At 43.6% G+C, this 18,320-nt stretch overlaps 1 protein-coding gene across 1 annotated transcript in view; it reads left to right on the top strand.

Moving 5' to 3' along the window:
- LOC146869601 (butyrophilin subfamily 3 member A2-like) overlaps positions 1-18,320 on the top strand; it is a 721,276-nt gene that overhangs the window by 206,222 nt on the left and 496,734 nt on the right. The window lies entirely within an intron of this gene.

The following is an 18,320-nucleotide window of genomic DNA, read 5'->3' as shown; positions in this document are numbered from 1 at the left end:
TGAACTCTGCGTTCCTTAATTGTACCCCTATTGGTTAGTGGTCCGATCAAGGGGGGGTGTAGTGAGGGCTGCGATTTATATACATACATTGCTATGTTGGCATAAGCGCGTTAGATGTTAGAAAGCCATCTTGACACTTTTTGCTGCTTTTGCACACGACACTGCAGATACATGTTATTATTTGAAAACTGCTTGCTCGCCTTTTCTACACATGAGAACTGTCTGTTGTTCACATCCCTAGCCGTGCGCTGCGACCTTGGTCTGAACATAGTGTAAAGAAACAGTCTGGGTCACCAGATAATGCATGTTTTTGAGTTCAGGTTGATCGGCCCACTATTTAGCCATAACACGCACACAGCTGCAAATACCTGAGAATCGAGGGCTTTTAATATTGCAGTCTGCATGCCTTACACACACATTCTGAAGAAGAGCTTTCCCAGGAGCAGAGCACACCTGATCCTGTGATGTGATTCAACTAAGCTGATCTTTACGGTATGAGGTTCCCCATTCAAGCCTAGAGACCTTCTATTAGTATAATAATATTAGTTCACTAGCGAAAGGAAGGTGGCTATATTCCACTGTCTTTTGTAATATGATCTCTCCTTTCATTTTCTATGGTATTGTAACAATGCTGATGGTTTTGATTTAAATCATTTGTCTTCTTATGTTAGCCAAAGTACTGCATCTTAGGACACGAGGTTTATAAAATAAACTCTTTAAACTTTACCATGTCTCCGATTACTCTTGTTGTGGACTGATATGAGAATAATAACGAACAGGTATTTCTGATTCCCACCATTCCTGAGAGTACTCTAAGTCGCTTGTTCTGGGTTGTCTATACATTGGGACCTCCGATAAAATACAGATAACGAATGGGACACTGATGCTGGTCGGATAGGGGTTCTGGGTTCTGAGGTGAGTTTTTGGTACACCACAATTCACTGAGGTCCTGGTTTCCTGCGCATAGTTCTGTGCATGAGCAGAATCCCTGCAACACCACCGCACAGGGCGCTGAATTTGGAAGGGTGCCGTGTTTTCAAGTACAATGTAGTTTTAAAAGCACCTGCTGCTGCGTTCCTTGCCACCAGCAATTTTCAGTCAACCATGAAAATGTCAAGATAACTCTGGAGATTGATGGACCTTCTGCTGAGAGATCTGAGTTTTGCCAAGTGGAAGTGTTGACTCCTTATAAAGTAGCGCAGGAGGTTAAAAGCAGGTGAACCACGCAGATCACAAATTGCATAGCATGTAAATAGGTCAGTGCATTACTGCTTCTGTCAGAGAGCCCCTTTTGTTAGTTGCAGTTGATAAGTTTAAACCCTAGTATAGAACTGTGAGCTATTAACTATCATCAAAGAGCTGCTGCATGCAAACTGCAAGGTATAGATTAGAGCATTATGATTTTTTTCCTCCAGTCTTTAATTAACCAAATGTTGCAAAAAGGTTTCACTTGGGTAGAAATCAATTCTTATTAGTAAAGTGAAACCCCAACCATGGTGTTACGTTTTAAATTCTCAGTATGTGCTTCTCCTGACTAAGCACTATTAAACCATACTGTCTACCAGTATGGATAACTTGTGACTCCTACAACTTGTAGTCCTCTGTCCGTTTGATGTAAAGTGCTTAACAGCTTACACTAGTATGAGTGACGCTATTAAACTAAATAAATGGAAATCTACTAACCATACACATTTTTGAACAGTAGACACCCATGGGATTCCAAGTTTATGTGCCTTGTGTGGATCCCACAAGGGTTTCCTTTTCACAATGTACTGCAAACTTCAAATTTTGTCTGAAATGACACATTTCCCATACATTTCTGTGATGGAAACTTCCACAATCTGTAGCAATATATAAAAGTCCAACCACTCAGCCTTGCCCGGCTTGTGCTGATAATAACACTGCCCTGCATGTGTCACTGCACCTAGTGCCTGCAACAGGAACAGATAAAACCAACGTCAAGATCAGTCGGCGCAGCTGCTGCGCTCTCTTTAATTTGGAGCAATTTGCTTAGTTGAGTGAGGAACTAGTTGAGTATTAGAGTGTGTGAGGCGTGGATGGGGTTGAGTCCTTTGGTGAAGAATAAGTGACAGCATGTGTACCTCTACTACCTTGACTATCTGCCTTCTACCATTGCGACATACTTGTGAAAGTACACCATGCCTAAGCTTTTCCTACCTGTTCATGTTCATGTCCCAAGTGAACCTTTACTAATGCCCTTCAGTTGCTGGCCACCTGAAGCTTAGGAAAACGTGTCTTTCATGCACGGTTAGCACACTCATTGTGCTAAATACAACTCCTTGCTGTTTATGATTGCGAGTTGAGGGTGTCAAAGACTGCCTTTCAAGACCACACTCTTCAAACTGAGTGAGCATATCTACCTTCAAAACTAAGGCAAACAAGTTTGGGAAGATTGTCTAAGGTCCCTAAGAGCTCTTCAAAAACTACTAAAGGCTTTATCTTTTTGCCACACAGGGTAATCCATGACATTATGGCTTATGTTCCATCCCCCATCGTGCGCAGTGTGGTGACTGTAATGTACTTATCATACATGAACAGAACACCTAACAAGTTCTGATGGCGTATAAAGGTGTTGTGCAGGTCATACATTCAATTTTTAAACAAGTTTTCAGTTTTTTCAGAAAACACTGTACAAAACATGGTGTTGCATAGCATTCGACCCACTTATAGGCAATATGTCAAGGCATTTGTCACCCTTTATTAAAAATACGACATCAAAACCACAGCTTTCGGGGTTGGAAATCTTTCAGTCCCTGTTTTGTTGTCACCTTGTCTCCATCCATCCCCTTTGAAAGACCAGCTCCACAGCAACCAAAGGTACCCCTTACCTTATAAAACATGCATTGTACATCAACAAACTGTAAAACGAATATAAAACTAAGTAGCTGAAGCAGGCATCCGTGAAAGTCCCCTCACCCCAAAACCCAACCCACAATATGGGAGGGAAGGAGGGAGGAAGAGAGGGGTGGGGGGACAGAGCAACAGCAGCACCCCTGCATCAGTGAGCTGCGCCATCCAGTTGCTCACATGCAAACACCCGGGATCATCCTGGGGCTCATTCCTCTACTCATCCACAGTGGGATCCTGTCTCCTGGTGGCAGTGGGGGCGTCATCCTCCAGCTGCTCCATTGTAGTCTGGCTTTCCAGCATATCGCCCCACAGTTTCGAATCCCTTTCTGCATTCCCATTCGTGCATCTCTGCCATCCATTTTCAGATGGTTGACGGCCTGGGCTGCACCCAGTGCATAGCTATACACCGCTCAGCAAGCACCAGTTCTAGTAGGGCACAACTGTGCCCACCTGGCCCCTCTTTTAGGTTCAAGAGCACGCCCAACAGACAGTGTTTGAGAGAGGTGCCCACCTCTTCACGCATGACCTCTTGCAGAGCCCATAGCACCCCTATCCAATGCTCCTCTAGTTTACTGCATTCCCATGTCATATGGAGAAATGTCACTGGATCCGACCCACATCTGGGGTAGATAGCCAACTGCGACGCATTGATGCTATGTAGCCTTTGCTGTGTCAAGTATGTGCAATGCAAGTAGTAAAATCAGGTGAGTTTATAACACAAACTACTAACTACCTCTCAACTCTCTGACCTCAGGGCAGGCCTTTTTCCAATCGCCTTTTGAAACTGGCTTGGGCAGGTCATCCATCCATCTGTTCTTAATCTTTGTCACGTCTATCTGATGATCCTCCTTAAGGGCTTTGTAAATATGGGATATCAAACCCCTATTGGAGCCGGGATCCAACAGGAGTCACAGTGTCTGGAACTCGGCAGTCTTCACAGGAAAATCCGTCCAGGCCGTACGGGATATCTCTGCGTATTGCAAAAACTGGCCCTGCTGTAACTGATACGAATCCTGCTCCTCCCCCATTGTGAGGAAAGTACCAATCAGGTACAGGTCTCCAGCCATGGTGCAGCCACCCTCGGACCACTGTGTCATATCAATCACCTTTTGTAAATGCCTGAAGGGTCGCAGCCATCGGTGGGGTAGCAACCTGGCATAGGGTGCCCTTTGCAACACCCTTGTGACCATCTGCTCTCAGTCCTCAGTCTCTTGCTGGAAAATAAATGGGCAATCCCTCAGGACACCCGTCCCCTGCATGAGGTACTGTAGGAGGTCTGTGCCAACTCCCCATTCCACCAGCAAGATCTTTTCCTCGTTCGGACCATCTGTGCACCACTGTGCCACGTACTACAGCAGTCCCGCAAAATAGTACATCTGCAGGTCCGGTAGTCCCAGTCTCCCAGCTCTGTGTCCAACTTCAGTCTGTCCAACTTTACCCTGCTCCTCTTATCTACCCACATGAAGGACGCCAACAGACAGTTCAGGTTGGTAAACATAGATCTCGGAATACTACACATGGCATTCTTTAGTACATACAGGCATTGTGGCAGCAACCCCATCCTTTAAAGGCCCACCCTGCCCATCACCGACAGGGGCAAAAGAATCCAGAAGCAAATCGACGCCTCTAGGCCCTCAAGTACCCTACCCCCATGTTAAGCCGGTAGCGGGCCTCCAAGGTATGAGCCACCTGTATCACCAGATACCGGAAGTAGTCCCTTTCCCACCAGAGCTCAGTCACCGGGAGACCAGCCGTGTTCCTTCTAAATTAGTCATGCACGCTTTCACTATAATTCAAGCTGCAGACAGCCATCCGGTCAGGTCACTCGGCTGTGTTCATTAATTATATTACACAATACTCACTTAGTCAGTGGCACAGTGCTCACCGTCGAATCTACTGCCTCAATCCCACACGAGCTCGATATGTTCTCTTGCGCTGGCCTCTAACTCATGACTGATTCCCAAACAACAAACTGGAAAATTCTGGATTAACCACTCCCCCTGACCCCAACACACCAATCCCTTCTGAACGACAACTGTTACTGGGTGGTCTCTCGAGTCTCGAGGAAGAGGCAGAGGAGGCCACTGCTACACCCCACTACTTTACCGAAGCTGAACTGGCCTGCCCCTAGCCATTGGAATTAATGGGGAGCTTCTGACTCCTCCCTGGGCTAAACAAAATTCGCCCAAATGAAAAGCTGTATTCTGGCAGTGATACACAGATCCTGCCCACTTATGTGTCGTCACTGCTCTGCTTTCTGGCTTCAGGTCGAAGAAATCTTCAGCCAGCCAAAAGCATGCACACACAGCAGAGAGCCAAGAGCCAATGCCATCATCCCCCACCCCCTCAAAAAAAACAAACGGATTTACCCATGTTTGTTCATCGAGCACAATTTATTGCTAGCTGCTCGGTGTTACATCTCATATCTTTTTAATCCCCCAGGGTGGCAGGGTGGCAGGGCGGCACCCATCTTGCCCATGAACACCAGCCTCCACTGCAGCCTGGTCTGCACGCATCAGCGTAGCTAGAGTCAACTGTACTGTTTTATGTGTGTTGTCCCATAGACCCAACACAGCATCAAATTCAGTCTTGATCTGCAGCAAGAAATCCAACCACCTCTCTTGGTGGGTAAGATAGATCAGTGAGTCATCTGCAGAAAGCGAGATGGGATGAGTATTGCCTCTCATCTTGATACCTCACGCAGTCATGTGCTGAAGTAACCGAATCGTCAATGTTTCCATCGCCAAGGTGAAATGAAACTGCAACAAGGTGCATCCCAGTCTCATGCTCCTTTCAATGTGCAGGCACTCCAACACCACTTGTCCAGTGCAAACTCGCAAAACCGGCCAAGTAAATAGGAATTACACACGGGGCAGAAACTGGTCCCAGTCCCACCCTCCTCAGCACCTTCCAGAGATACTCTCAATTCAGCGTATCAAATGCTTTCTCAATATGTAAAGCTACCAATGCAGTCTCCAGGTCCCCATCCACTGCAGAGTGTAATACATGGGACTGTCTCCGCAAGTTCACCCGAGTCCCCCTACAAGGTATGAAACCGCACTGGTCACCCTGAACCTGGTGGGTCACAACTCCTCGTAATCTAGTCACAAGAGCCTTCAATGGGAACTTAGTGTCAACCGCTAGCACCGATAAGGGCCTATCGGAGCCAGGGTCTGTGACGTCCATGCCCAGCTTGGGGAGCATAACAATCTTGGCCTCCTGCATTGATTGCAGCAGCACCCTACAACTCCTCGTCTCCTCAAAAGTCTCCAGTAAGCATGAAAGCAGCAACTCAGAAAACCCCTGATAATATTCTACTGGGAGTCTATCCAGGCCTGGTGCATTACCGCGTTTCATTTCTTGAACTGCTTCATTCAATTCTCAACCAGCCCCTTCTCATGCTCTTTTGTAAGATGAGGAAGTGCCAACGCATCCAGGAGATGCCTAGCTTCCACCACTTGGCTCCGGCACCTCAATGTATACGGTCGCTCAGTGATTCCATCAGAGGGAGTTGTGGGCCTGTGTCCCAGCGATGGTGCCGTCCTGGCATCTCAGCGAGAGGAGCACCAGAGATGGGCATTCTCTTTTAAGGAGCGACGCCAGGAGGTGCCCTGATTCATCTTCCTCCCTGTGCTACAGTTGGTGTTAGTCTTACCGGTCCAGCCAGTCTAGTCTATCCCAGGTCGCCACCAACATTCTCTGGGTTGTCAGGAGAGCCTCTCATCACCTAGCATCAGAATGCTGCTAGATCATGGAGAAACAGCAGCCCTCATCCTTCTCAACCTCTCAGCAGCCTTCAACACTCTATCTCACCACACACTGATCAAAAGATCCCTCCGGATTGGAATCCAAGGAGCATCCCTCAAGTGGAGTGCTTCCTACCTCACAGGAAGGACGCAGTAGATAATCATCCCTCCCTACTCCTTGCTCCCTAAGAACATAACCTGCAGTGTACCTCATGGCTCATCCCTCAGCCCCTATCCTCTTCTACGCATACATGACTGTCATGTTCGTTAGGCTAGGCCTGTCATTTATACCTCTTTTTACATACATTGTCCCATCCACACAACAATAACGATTCTCAATGGTGGTGTTTTACCTAGTAGTTAGCTCTGTCCCTTCGTGAACAGGCTCTTGGTATATTATGATAAAAATGCTGTACCTGACGTACATAAACATGTCCCCAGGCATGGCAAACTTATTCTGTATAAGGGTCACCGCTTTTTTTTTATACTTGGCCAACGGGCTCGCTATGCATGAGCATATTGTTTTGATAAACAGATGGGGGTCCTTCGCTCTCAACCATCAGGTGAGGGGGTTGGACCTTCCCTAGGAGTTTCTTGGCTACATACACATATGCACATATACATGCTACACCTACAAATCTAGGCTAGGTACATTTTAGGCAGATTACGTAGGGCACCACATTTTAGGAGTACGCAAATACTATTGTTTTTATTAACTATCCATGTTCATTGTTTTAGCATTATGGTAGAAATGCATCTACTGTTAACTATATTAGCACTTGTCATTTCTTTCCTATGCTTCTGTCTCCTGATTGTAGCAGCACATATGTTTTACACAAGATTGTCGCTGGATCAATAAGTACTTATTGAAAACGTTCCGATCATCAGTTTATGTGTTTTCTGAGAATAAGCAAGCATGAGCGCCTGAGCGAAAAGTACTGTACTGTTATCCACGATCCCTGAGAAATCAGGGTTGTCATGTTCAGTGGTTGCCAGAAACGTCCTACACCACTGTAGAATACAGGGGGATGGTAGTGGCACTGTAGAGCTAGCTGGTTTAATGGCTGACATACCCTGTGGGGGTGTCCAGAGTCTGTTTGCACACCAGTCCCTCAGTTTAGGTCCTCCAAAATGCGCAGGTCCTGGGGGGACTCCTAGGAACTACAGACATGGCGCCATCAACGTTGTTAAAAGTTCTCAGAAAGTCCTACTCACAATTTTCAGAGATGTCTGAAATGGGAAGGAAGATTCACCTCAGCTGGGCAGAGATACCCTGTGTATTGGTGAAGGTTTTAAAATAAGCTTGTAAGAATAAAAAGTTCCTATATTGTGCAAAACTCTTAAGTACCAGAACTTTTGATTTGCCTGAAGATGACTGAGTCCGGTTCAGGCTTGGAGGAAGACGAATTGGCTAATGCTCTCAACATTTCAGAAAATTGCAGACATGCAGTTATTATGAAATTGTTAGAACACGGTGTACCAGCAACAGGTGGCTGTATTACCTTCGTGATTGAGGCACACAAGATGTTCGGATCAGAGATACTCTATTCGTGGGTTCAGTTCCCACCTGCAGATCCGGGGACTAAATTATTTCACACATACTTTATAGTTGAGCCACTGACAGAATACATTCCATACGAAGACATTGAAGTCCTGTTAACTTACCAGGAACATAAAAACTGGTTTAAAGGCGCCCTCCCACTCACAACATCTGTCGTGAGACTCGGTCAACTCAGCATAGAAGATGGGACATGGCCTATCTTAGTGACATACACTCCACATCCAGAGATAGCTACACTACCAGTGTATGAAGTTCGGGCAATATATAAAGATATAGTCAGACTGTACAGACACATTATCCAGTTCGTCATGCAAACAATTCAGCCTACGAGAAATGCTCCAGTTGGTCCACATCAGACCACACCTATGATTAACCCACAAACACTGAAGTCAGTGGTAGGGACGTTCCCATTCAAACGGGAGCAAATGCCGTTCTGGATAGCACAAAAAGATTGCACAGCTGGAGGCAGTATTTCCCAATATGGGTCTGCAGGAAAAACACAGAATGCTAATCATTTGCTTGCCAATGGGGATGGTTCCCTTGATCGAGGACTGTACCACATGGGAACAATCTTCGCTGCCATATATGTTAGAATACACGGTACCCCTTCAATAGCAGTAATTCCAGACATATTGAAACAGATACAGAATGAGTATGGGGCAGGACCTGCCCTGGACTTGGGGATGAAACTGATTGGAAACTTTGACCAAGTCTCAGCAAATATGCTGAGCAACATAAAAGGGGAGGCAGCAGCAGTAGCTGTACATCAATGCCTGAGAGAAGTAGCTATTTAAACAAAAGGCGAGATTTACCAAAGATTATCGAAGAAACCTATGTTACGTTAGGTACAGATAATTTGGGAGCAAAACCAGGGAACCCACAAATGGCGGGTAGTCCCAACAAAGACAACTCGAAACAAACACCCTTTTATTCTAAAAAGAAATGGGATAAACAATCTAAAAATAATAACACAGAAAAGAATACATGATCAAGGGTTGGGTCTCCCCAAAGGGAGTCCTCTCAGAAGAAGTACAGCCTCAGAAATCGTGATAATATTAGAAAACCTGATAGGTATCAAGATACTGGTACACGCTTCTTTTGTTCAATTCAGGGGTCATCAACAAACTCGAAGAGGGACAGGCTTTTGGGAACAAGATCCGAAGATCGACAAAAAGAGAAAAACATTGTAATTCAGATCATATTATTAAACAGGAACAAAAAACCTAAAGCGAAACCTTAATTCAAATAGAAGAAAGTAGCTGGCTTAAAAATTAGACATGCCGAGGTTACTGAGGACTTTCTGAACGGAGAATGGGCTCTGACGATGCTAGACAGGGCAGCAGAAGTAACAATAGCTCACCAGAACCTGAAGGATTTTCTGGTGACAGCAGTATTGAATGAGCACATCACGTTGGAAACACCCGATACCAGAGTGAGTGTCCCACATAGACTATATGAAATTACACTCCAAATAGAGACGGGACATCTCAAGAGAAATTAAGGGTCTCTTTTGGGAGAACTTAACATATTGATATACTACTAGCTGGAAAAGATTGGCCACCTGAATTTGTGATGGATTGCCCAAAAGGTGAAAGCGTAATTTTGCCTGCTTTCTCCAACCTCATTCTAGTTTCCTTCAAACACTCATATGCGCCAGAGCACGTAGGGTGGGACGTGGAGTCCACTCACCACGAAATCCCATTAAAATCTACTCCAAATCCACAGAGACAGTACCCTATAAAATACGATGCAAAAAGACAGGTCAAAGAAATCCTAGACCAGTTGGAATACCAAGGTGTGATTGAGACTTGCACCTCCCCAATGAACAATCCTTTGTTTCCCGTAATGAAACCTGACAATTCATGTTGTCTAGTTTTAGATTAAAGTCACTTAAACACTTGCACACAAAAATTTGCAGTTTATAACGCACACAATGCCGCATTGATGAATAACATCGTGTGGAAGAAATACAAAACAACATTAGATATCTCGACTGGAATTTTCTGCCAGAATATAGCTCGAGAAAGCAGATATTTGACAACAATTTCTGCCCACGGCAAACAGGGAAATTTTTGTCCATTGCCTCAGCAGTATAAGAACAACCCGGGGTTATTCTCGAGAAGGGTGTCACAATTATTGCAAACATGCAATGAGGACGCTGTGTCCTATGTAGGTTACATCTATCTGATGGACGATGAATTACTTGAACACTTGTGCAGGGTGAACAACATAATTGTGGGATTCGCCAATTTTGGCTACAAAATTAATTTTAAGAAATCTAAAATTGCCCATCTCAATATCCTATTTTTGGGATATGAGCTGTCAAGTGAAGGCAAGAGCCTGCCAGCCAACTTTTTAGCAAAGTGCGCGCTGCTTCAACCTCCAAAGACTGAAAGGTTTGCAATCCATTTTAGGATTTCTAAATTTAGGCATAAAATACATTATAGATTACACAGAAAGAGTAAAACCTTTTTACTAGTTAATCAGACCTGATTTCAACTCGAATCAGTACACACAAAAGCACACGGATCCTCTCCGTTCAGTTCAGGCTCACATGATAGCATCCAGACATTTACACACATGTGTGAATTTGACAACTTGGTGAGCTGGGTGGTCCCGGGTTTATCAGGGTATACTTATCTCACATTCAATGAAGGTGAGACGGTCCCAATTCCATACAAACACATTCGTACACGAATGCTGAAATGCGATTTCCGGCCACAGAAAAAATATTGATCGCAGTCAGTGGTAGGGACGTTCCCATTCAAATGGGAGCAAATGCTGTTCTGGATAGCACAAAAAGATTGCACAGCTGGAGGCAGTATTTCCCCATACGGGTCTGCAGGAAAAACACAGAATGCTAATCATATGCTTGCCAATGGGGATGGTTCCCTGGATCAAGGACTGTACCACATGGGAAAAAATCTTCGCTGCCATATATGTTAGAATACACGGTACCCCTTCAATAGCAGTAATTCCAGACGTATTGAAACAGATACAGTATGAGTATGGGGCAGGACCTGCCCTGGACTTGGGGATGAAACTGATTGGAAACTTTGACCAAGTCTCAGCAAATATGCTGAGCAACATAAAAGGGGAGGCAGCAGCAGTAGCTGTACATCAACGCCTGAGAGAAGTAGCTATTTAAACAAAAGGCGAGATTTACCAAAGATTATCGAAGAAACCTATGCTACGTTAGGTAGAGATAATTTGGGAGCAAAACCAGGGAACCCACAAATGGTGGGTAGTCCCAACAAAGACAACTCGAAACAAACACCCTTTTATTCTAAAAAGAAATGGGATAAACAATCTAAAAATAATAACACAGAAAAGAATACATGATCAAGGGTTGGGTCTCCCCAAAGGGAGTCCTCTCAGAAGAAGTACAGCCTCAGAAATCGTGATAATATTAGAAAACCTGATAGGTATCAAGATACTGGTACACGCTTCTTTTGTTCAATTCAGGGGTCATCAACAAACTCGAAGAGGGACAGGCTTTGGGAACAAGATCCGAAGATCGACAAAAAGAGAAAAACATTGTAATTCAGATCATATTATTAAACCGGAACAAAAAACCTAAAGCGAAACCTTAATTCAAATAGAAGAAAGTAGCTGGCTTAAAAATTAGAAATGCCGAGGTTACTGAGGACTCAGCTTCTGAACGGGGAATGGGCTCTGACGATGCTAGACAGGGCAGCAGAAGTAACAATAGCTCACCAGAACCTGAAGGATTTTCTGGTGACAGCAGTATTGAATGAGCACATCACGTTGGAAACACCCGATATCAGAGTGAGTGTCCCACATAGACTATATGAAATTACACTCCAAATAGAGGGGGACATCTCAAGAAAAATTAAGGGTCTCTTTTGGGAGAACTTAACATATTGATATACTACTAGCTGGAAAAGATTGGCCACCCGAATTTGTGATGGATTGCCCAAAAGGGGAAAGCGTAATTTTGCCTGCTTTCTCCAACCTCGTTCTAGTTTCCTTCAAACACTCATATGCGCCGGAGTGGGTGCTAGCGCTAGCTCTGGCATTATACCATAATCACGTAGGGTGGGACGTGGATTCCACTCACCACGAAATCCCATTAAAATCTACTCCAAATCCACAGAGACAGTACCCTATAAAATACGATGCAAAAAGACAGGTCAAAGAAATCCTAGACCAGTTAGAATACCAAGGTGTGATTGAGACTTGCACCTCCCCAATGAACAATCCTTTGTTTCCCGTAATGAAACCTGACAATTCATGTTGTCTAGTTTTAGATTAAAGTCACTTAAACACTTGCACACAAACATTTGCAGTTCATAACGCACACAATGCCGCATTGATGAATAACATTGTGTGGAATTTTCTGCCAGAATATAGCTCGAGAAAGCAGATATTTGACAACAATTTCTGCTCACGGCAAACAGGGAAATTTTTGTCCATTGCCTCAGCAGTATAAGAACAACCCGGGGTTATTCTCGACAAGGGTTTCACAATTTTTACAAACATGCAATGAGGACGCTGTGTCCTATGTAGGTTACATCTATCTGACGGACGATGAATTACTTGAACACTTGTGCAGGGTGAACAACATAATTGTGGGATTCGCCAATTTGGGCTACAAAATTAATTTTAGGAAATCTAAAATTGCCCATCTCAATGTCCTATTTTTGGGATATGAGCTGTCAAGTGAAGGCAAGAGCCTGGCAGCCAACTTTTTAGCAAAGTGCGCGCTGCTTCAACCTCCAAAGACTGAAAGGTTTGCAATCCATTTTAGGATTTCTAAATTTAGGCATAAAATACATTATAGATTACGCAGAAAGAGTACAACCTTTTTACTAGTTAATCAGACCTGATTTCAACTCAAATCAGTACACACAAAAGCACACGGATCCTCTCCGTTCAGTTCAGGCTCACATGATAGCATCCAGACATTTACACACGTGTGAATTCGACAAACTTGGTGATCTTGGTGGTCCCGGGTTTATCAGGGTGTACTTATCTCACATTCAATGAAGGTGAGACGGTCCCAATTCCATACAAACACATTCGTACACGAATGCTGAAATGCGATTTGCGGCCACAGGAAAAAATGTTGATCACAGTACAGACTGCTGGACAGTATACGGATCGGGAATTCCCCACACTGATAATGTGCGATTTGTTCTACTGTGTGCAGTCTACAATGAATATCTTCATTACTGGGCCAGAATGGGTTTAGAGATTTCAAGGGTTGCACAATAAAACATAAATTGTTATGGTAACAAGTGGCAACGCTGAAAGCATGCCTGCCACGGTCTCAAGTTATTCACACCTTGAGTCATCAGCGTGTCGGCCTACACATTGAAGAGAGTTCACTGGCTGATGAAGCCGCCAATGCGACAGTGCGAACTGCTGCCATTGCTGCAATCGCTTGTTCTAACACAAGGATAGACGGAGACATACTGATAGCTGTCAACACCTTAAAAACGGCTTGGCCATTCCTTAAGGCTTTCCACTCATATACTCCTATAAATTAGATGCGCAAAATACACCGTATGCTCAAATTCCTGGAGTGGGGGACAGAGTAATACCAAACACAGAACTCAGAATAGGTTTAATTCTAGCTGCACACAGGGTTTGGGATCAGCACATGCAGGAGTCGCTCCAACAATTTCATTACAATTTCATTATTCAAGCACCGATATTGGTGGTCAGGTTTGTCTGTCAGCAGATGAAAGGTTCTACCATTGCACGACCACCGCAAACACCATTGCTTATTTCAGACAGACCCCTCGCATGTGTCTATTTGGACCACTGCGGCCCTCTGAATTCAGATGTGGCCTACAAGTACATCTTGGTGACAGTGGATTCATGCTCTAGATTCTTATTGGTTTGGCCTCAGCTTTTGGGTGTTATAAAGGATTTGCGAGTCTTTATCGGGACATATGCAATTGGCACGTTACATTCAGACCGTGACCCTGCGTTTTGCTCACAGACATACAAGGAAGCCATTGGAAGTATGGGCGTAGCCTTGCGGTACTCCTCTCCCTACCATCCCGAGGGAAATTCAGTGCTGGAGAGGAAAAACCAGGATCTACAGCAACCCTTAACAGCAAGGGAATTAGGTGTGGGCAGTAGTTGGGTCAATCACCTATATGGGATCCAGAAGGCACTCAATAATACGCCAAGAAAATCCTTGGGAGGACGTACTCCCTATGAGAACCTGTTTGGGACAAGAATGTGGGTACCTGACCTCAATAGTGCCAGCATAGTGGCGAATACGTAACCATTTGACTTGAATAATCATTTGGCTGTTCTACAGGAACTCAATGAATTCCGGGCATTACAAAGCAACATCCAAGTAAAACGCACCGCCACTCGGGAAGTGAAACTGGTTCCGGCAAGACCTGCCTGGGACCAGAAGATTGGGGATCTGATCAGAGAAATGATTATGGACAAAAAGGAGTTTGGGCCATCCTACAGAACACCTGTAGCTGTCTTGGCTGTTGAAGGAATGAGAACAGTACTTCTTCTGCCTCTTGCCGGCTCTATTGATCTGATAAAACCACACTATGTGGCTGATTCTCAACAGTAGGCCACATGGGGTCCTGAGTAGCCACAGATCTCCTCTTGCTATGATATAGGAAGTTCAGATGGAAAGACTATAAACGTTTCAAGACTCCCCTGCACAAAGCTCAGAAATATCCAATAATGGAGTATGAATAACACCAGTTAAACACCAGTTAAAATTGAACAAACATCCAATATAACTGAAACACAAATTACAATTAGGCCCAACAATGAACTATATGTTAATGTCTTCACAAGAAGCACCTACCAGTTCTACGAGCGCAACGGAGCTACCAAAGATCGATTCCACTGCATCTGGCTACTTCATCAACTTTGATGACTTTGCTTCAGATACAAGTGAACCTGAGCAAACCCCAACCCTTTCCAAGAAAGAGAAATTTCGACAAATCTATCTCTGGCTGAAAAAGACTTACTTTGTGTCCTCTTGGTTGCATCTTTGATTTGCATTAGGGATCCTGTTCCTGTTAATTTGGATTGGTATAGTAACTGTATTTTTACTATTACTGAATGGGCATTGTCTCCCACAACGCTCTGCAGTACAACCTGTGAACTTGGTCATGAAACCACATACATCCTCTCAACATACACAGAGAGACTTGTCCCTAGTGAACATTACAACAGTTCCAGTACCGGATGGTATACCTTGGGATAGAATTTCATATGATGTATTTGGTCCTACTGAACATTTGAAAATTCCATACGTGTTTAAAATTTCTATGAATTACTTCAGTACCCCGAGTACACACTCTGATGATTGGGACATTGAGACTGTAAATGCTATGCTCTCAGATTTAAAACAATCTGCTGCATTTTCTTACAGGCAATTGTACAAAGATACACCTGACTTTGACAGGAAGTATTGTTACCAGCACTATGGTCACCAAGATGTTTTTACCATCTTTGGAATGCACAAATACTGATTGAATAATTTTCATATGACGTAATATGAAAGAATAAATTCAGGAAGAAATTCTGATTTTTAAAGATGTTACTACCTTAGTTGGAATTTTTGAAAAACGATTTTCATAGCTTGGGAGTGCTTTAGATTCAAACACCTCTATGAACAGGAGGTGATCATCTTTAGCACCCTACCTCTTTTACTCTTTGGGCAGAAGATTCACCTGATCATTTACCTAGGAGTGCGACGGTTTCTCTACTCATTGCTATGGTCAGGATATAGTCAGGATAGTTTGAGCAGAAAGTGGTGGTTTCTCCTCAAATAAAAAAATATATTTGTTTGTTGCATCGGACAGGCACTGGATTTTTCAGCAAGAACATGTTTACAAGTCTTTATAGATATATATTTGGTGCAAAAAACAAGGGTGGATGCAGCAGGAATGTCTATGGACCACCCACGGAATGCCTCCCTGACACAAAGTACCGCAATACGTTTTTTTTCACAAAGCAACAGAAATAGTCATTTGCTTTGCAAAATCCCAACAAGGACTTGTGTCGAGTATGTGTGAACAAGCCACACAAACATGAGGCAAACTTTTTGTATGCCTGGTCCATATTTTTTTGTGCTGAACACAAGCAGTGTAGGTGTAGAAGACTATATGCATTTGTGCTTGCTGCAGTATATAAATATGTCTATTATGTGGGCCCACACACTACCTTTTTGTAAAAATATATTTTACTGTCTTTTTTTAAAACAATATAGCAAACAGTAGTGCCTAGACTATCCCCGTTACATAAAACATTGAAAGAAACACATCATCACAATGTGATTGAAGTTCAAAGCCGGAAGAGCACCATAGGAACTTACTCCGTAGCCACTTGACCACTGAGAAGTTAGAGTAAAGAAGCAAGTTGGGAAGTTGTGATGGTGACCGGAAGAAAAGTGTGCTTAATGCCATCTTTAAGGTGTAGTACAAGGTATGTAGTAAGGATGCAGTCAATGGGTAAAGGGTGCAGTGAGGGTGAGTGGGTCTTAATGGTCAATTTATGATCCATTAAATGAGTAAAAACAAAACTAAAGCACAAACTCACACATTCAGACTTAAGATCGTGATGGGCCATGACAAACAATGAAGCAGGAGGTGCCTTGTGGTTCAAAGACCCAGGTGGCGGGATTCAAATAATTAGAAGTGCTCCTCCCTAAAATATGATTCCATTTGTGTTATAGCCCTGATGAAGTCTGCTGCAACTGAGTCAGTAATAGACGAAACACGTTTTGGCAAGGGCAAAATAGACTAATGGATGTTCAATAAAAAACACATGTTGAAACCACAACCTCAACTATTGTTTTCCGAGTGATTGGAGAATCTTTTCTTACCTATTTTTGTATGTGCTAAGTGTAGCAGTTGTAAGGGGGCTTTGGAGGTGTTCCCGCAGAAGTCCCCTTTTTTCAATAGTTCAGTACACTAGGAAAGGTGAAGATAGCCCTTGATAACTCCCAGAATGCTGATTTTTGGCATACAGCTACCGTGATTGGGCAGAGTTGCTACCTCAGTCTCATAGTTTTTTAATTCAACAATATCTCAGTGCTCAAAGGTTTCTTAACACCCAAAGTACCTAGAAGAAGTGTGGGAGGTGCATCTAGCCTGGAATTTGGACATAGGGAAAGATTGGACCCAGTAAAGTGGGCACAACTTCTGTGTGGCCAAGAGGGACCAGTGTTCCCAAATTATTGTGACATGGTTTCTATGGATACCAACTTTGTCTAGTATCAGGTATTGGCAGACTATCCAGCTCACTTAGGAACGTGTTCCAAACATGTCTTCTCTTTTTAGAGGTTAACCTGTGCTGAAAGCGTACTAATTGTTTAACAAAGTTATTTTTATTTCTGTCAACCAGTATCAAACTGTATTGTTATGTTATGATGTTGTACTGATTGTTGATTACAAACTGTGTTGTGTGAAAAAACTGAGATCCTGCAGATGCTATTCTAACATATCGCATTTTCGCCCTATTTTGTAATACTATAACTTGTAAGAGTGCACCACGTACAATTGCCCCTACAATTAGACAAACAAATCTACAAAACATCATTTGAGTTGCATTTATCCAAATTACTAATACTGTTATGGATTCCTCATTGAAGCATATGGAAACTAGGTTACCCAAACAGATATAGAAAATGAATAAGTTTTGCCAAGAGTGTCATTTTCACATGAAGGCACACACATTTGGCCTAAGGAGGGAACATTTAACATAAATATAATTGAACATACTAAAACAGGAATAAAAATTAAATATGCAGTCAATATTAGAATTATGGGCCATCTTTGAAGAAGCTAAAACTGATAGCCCCACAATGCCTATAGTTAGCAAGGCGTCGGCACATCCCCCATCATATGTAGGGATGGGTGTACCCACACCTGCTCCCACTGATATTCAAGATATTCAAACCCAGTAATAGTAGGAACTGACAAGCCCTCTCAATAAAAAAGGACAGTATGGTCTAAGCCTGAGAAAGCCAAAAGTAAGCAAGCCCAGACACCTCCAGCACAGCCGTAGAGAAGGTCCCCAGTAGCTCGACTCACCGTCCATAATGCTCAACACGTTACACCTCAAAGGCAAGTAAAGTACACAATCACACTGGTTCAGGTGGGTGTAAATGAGTTTTAGGAAAT

The sequence above is a fragment of the Triturus cristatus genome, chromosome 1_1, assembly GCF_964204655.1.
Source record: "Triturus cristatus chromosome 1_1, aTriCri1.1, whole genome shotgun sequence".
NCBI lineage: Eukaryota > Metazoa > Chordata > Amphibia > Caudata > Salamandridae > Triturus > Triturus cristatus.
Note: the sequence above shows the minus strand (reverse complement) of the source record. Positions and strands in the feature narration are given on the sequence as shown.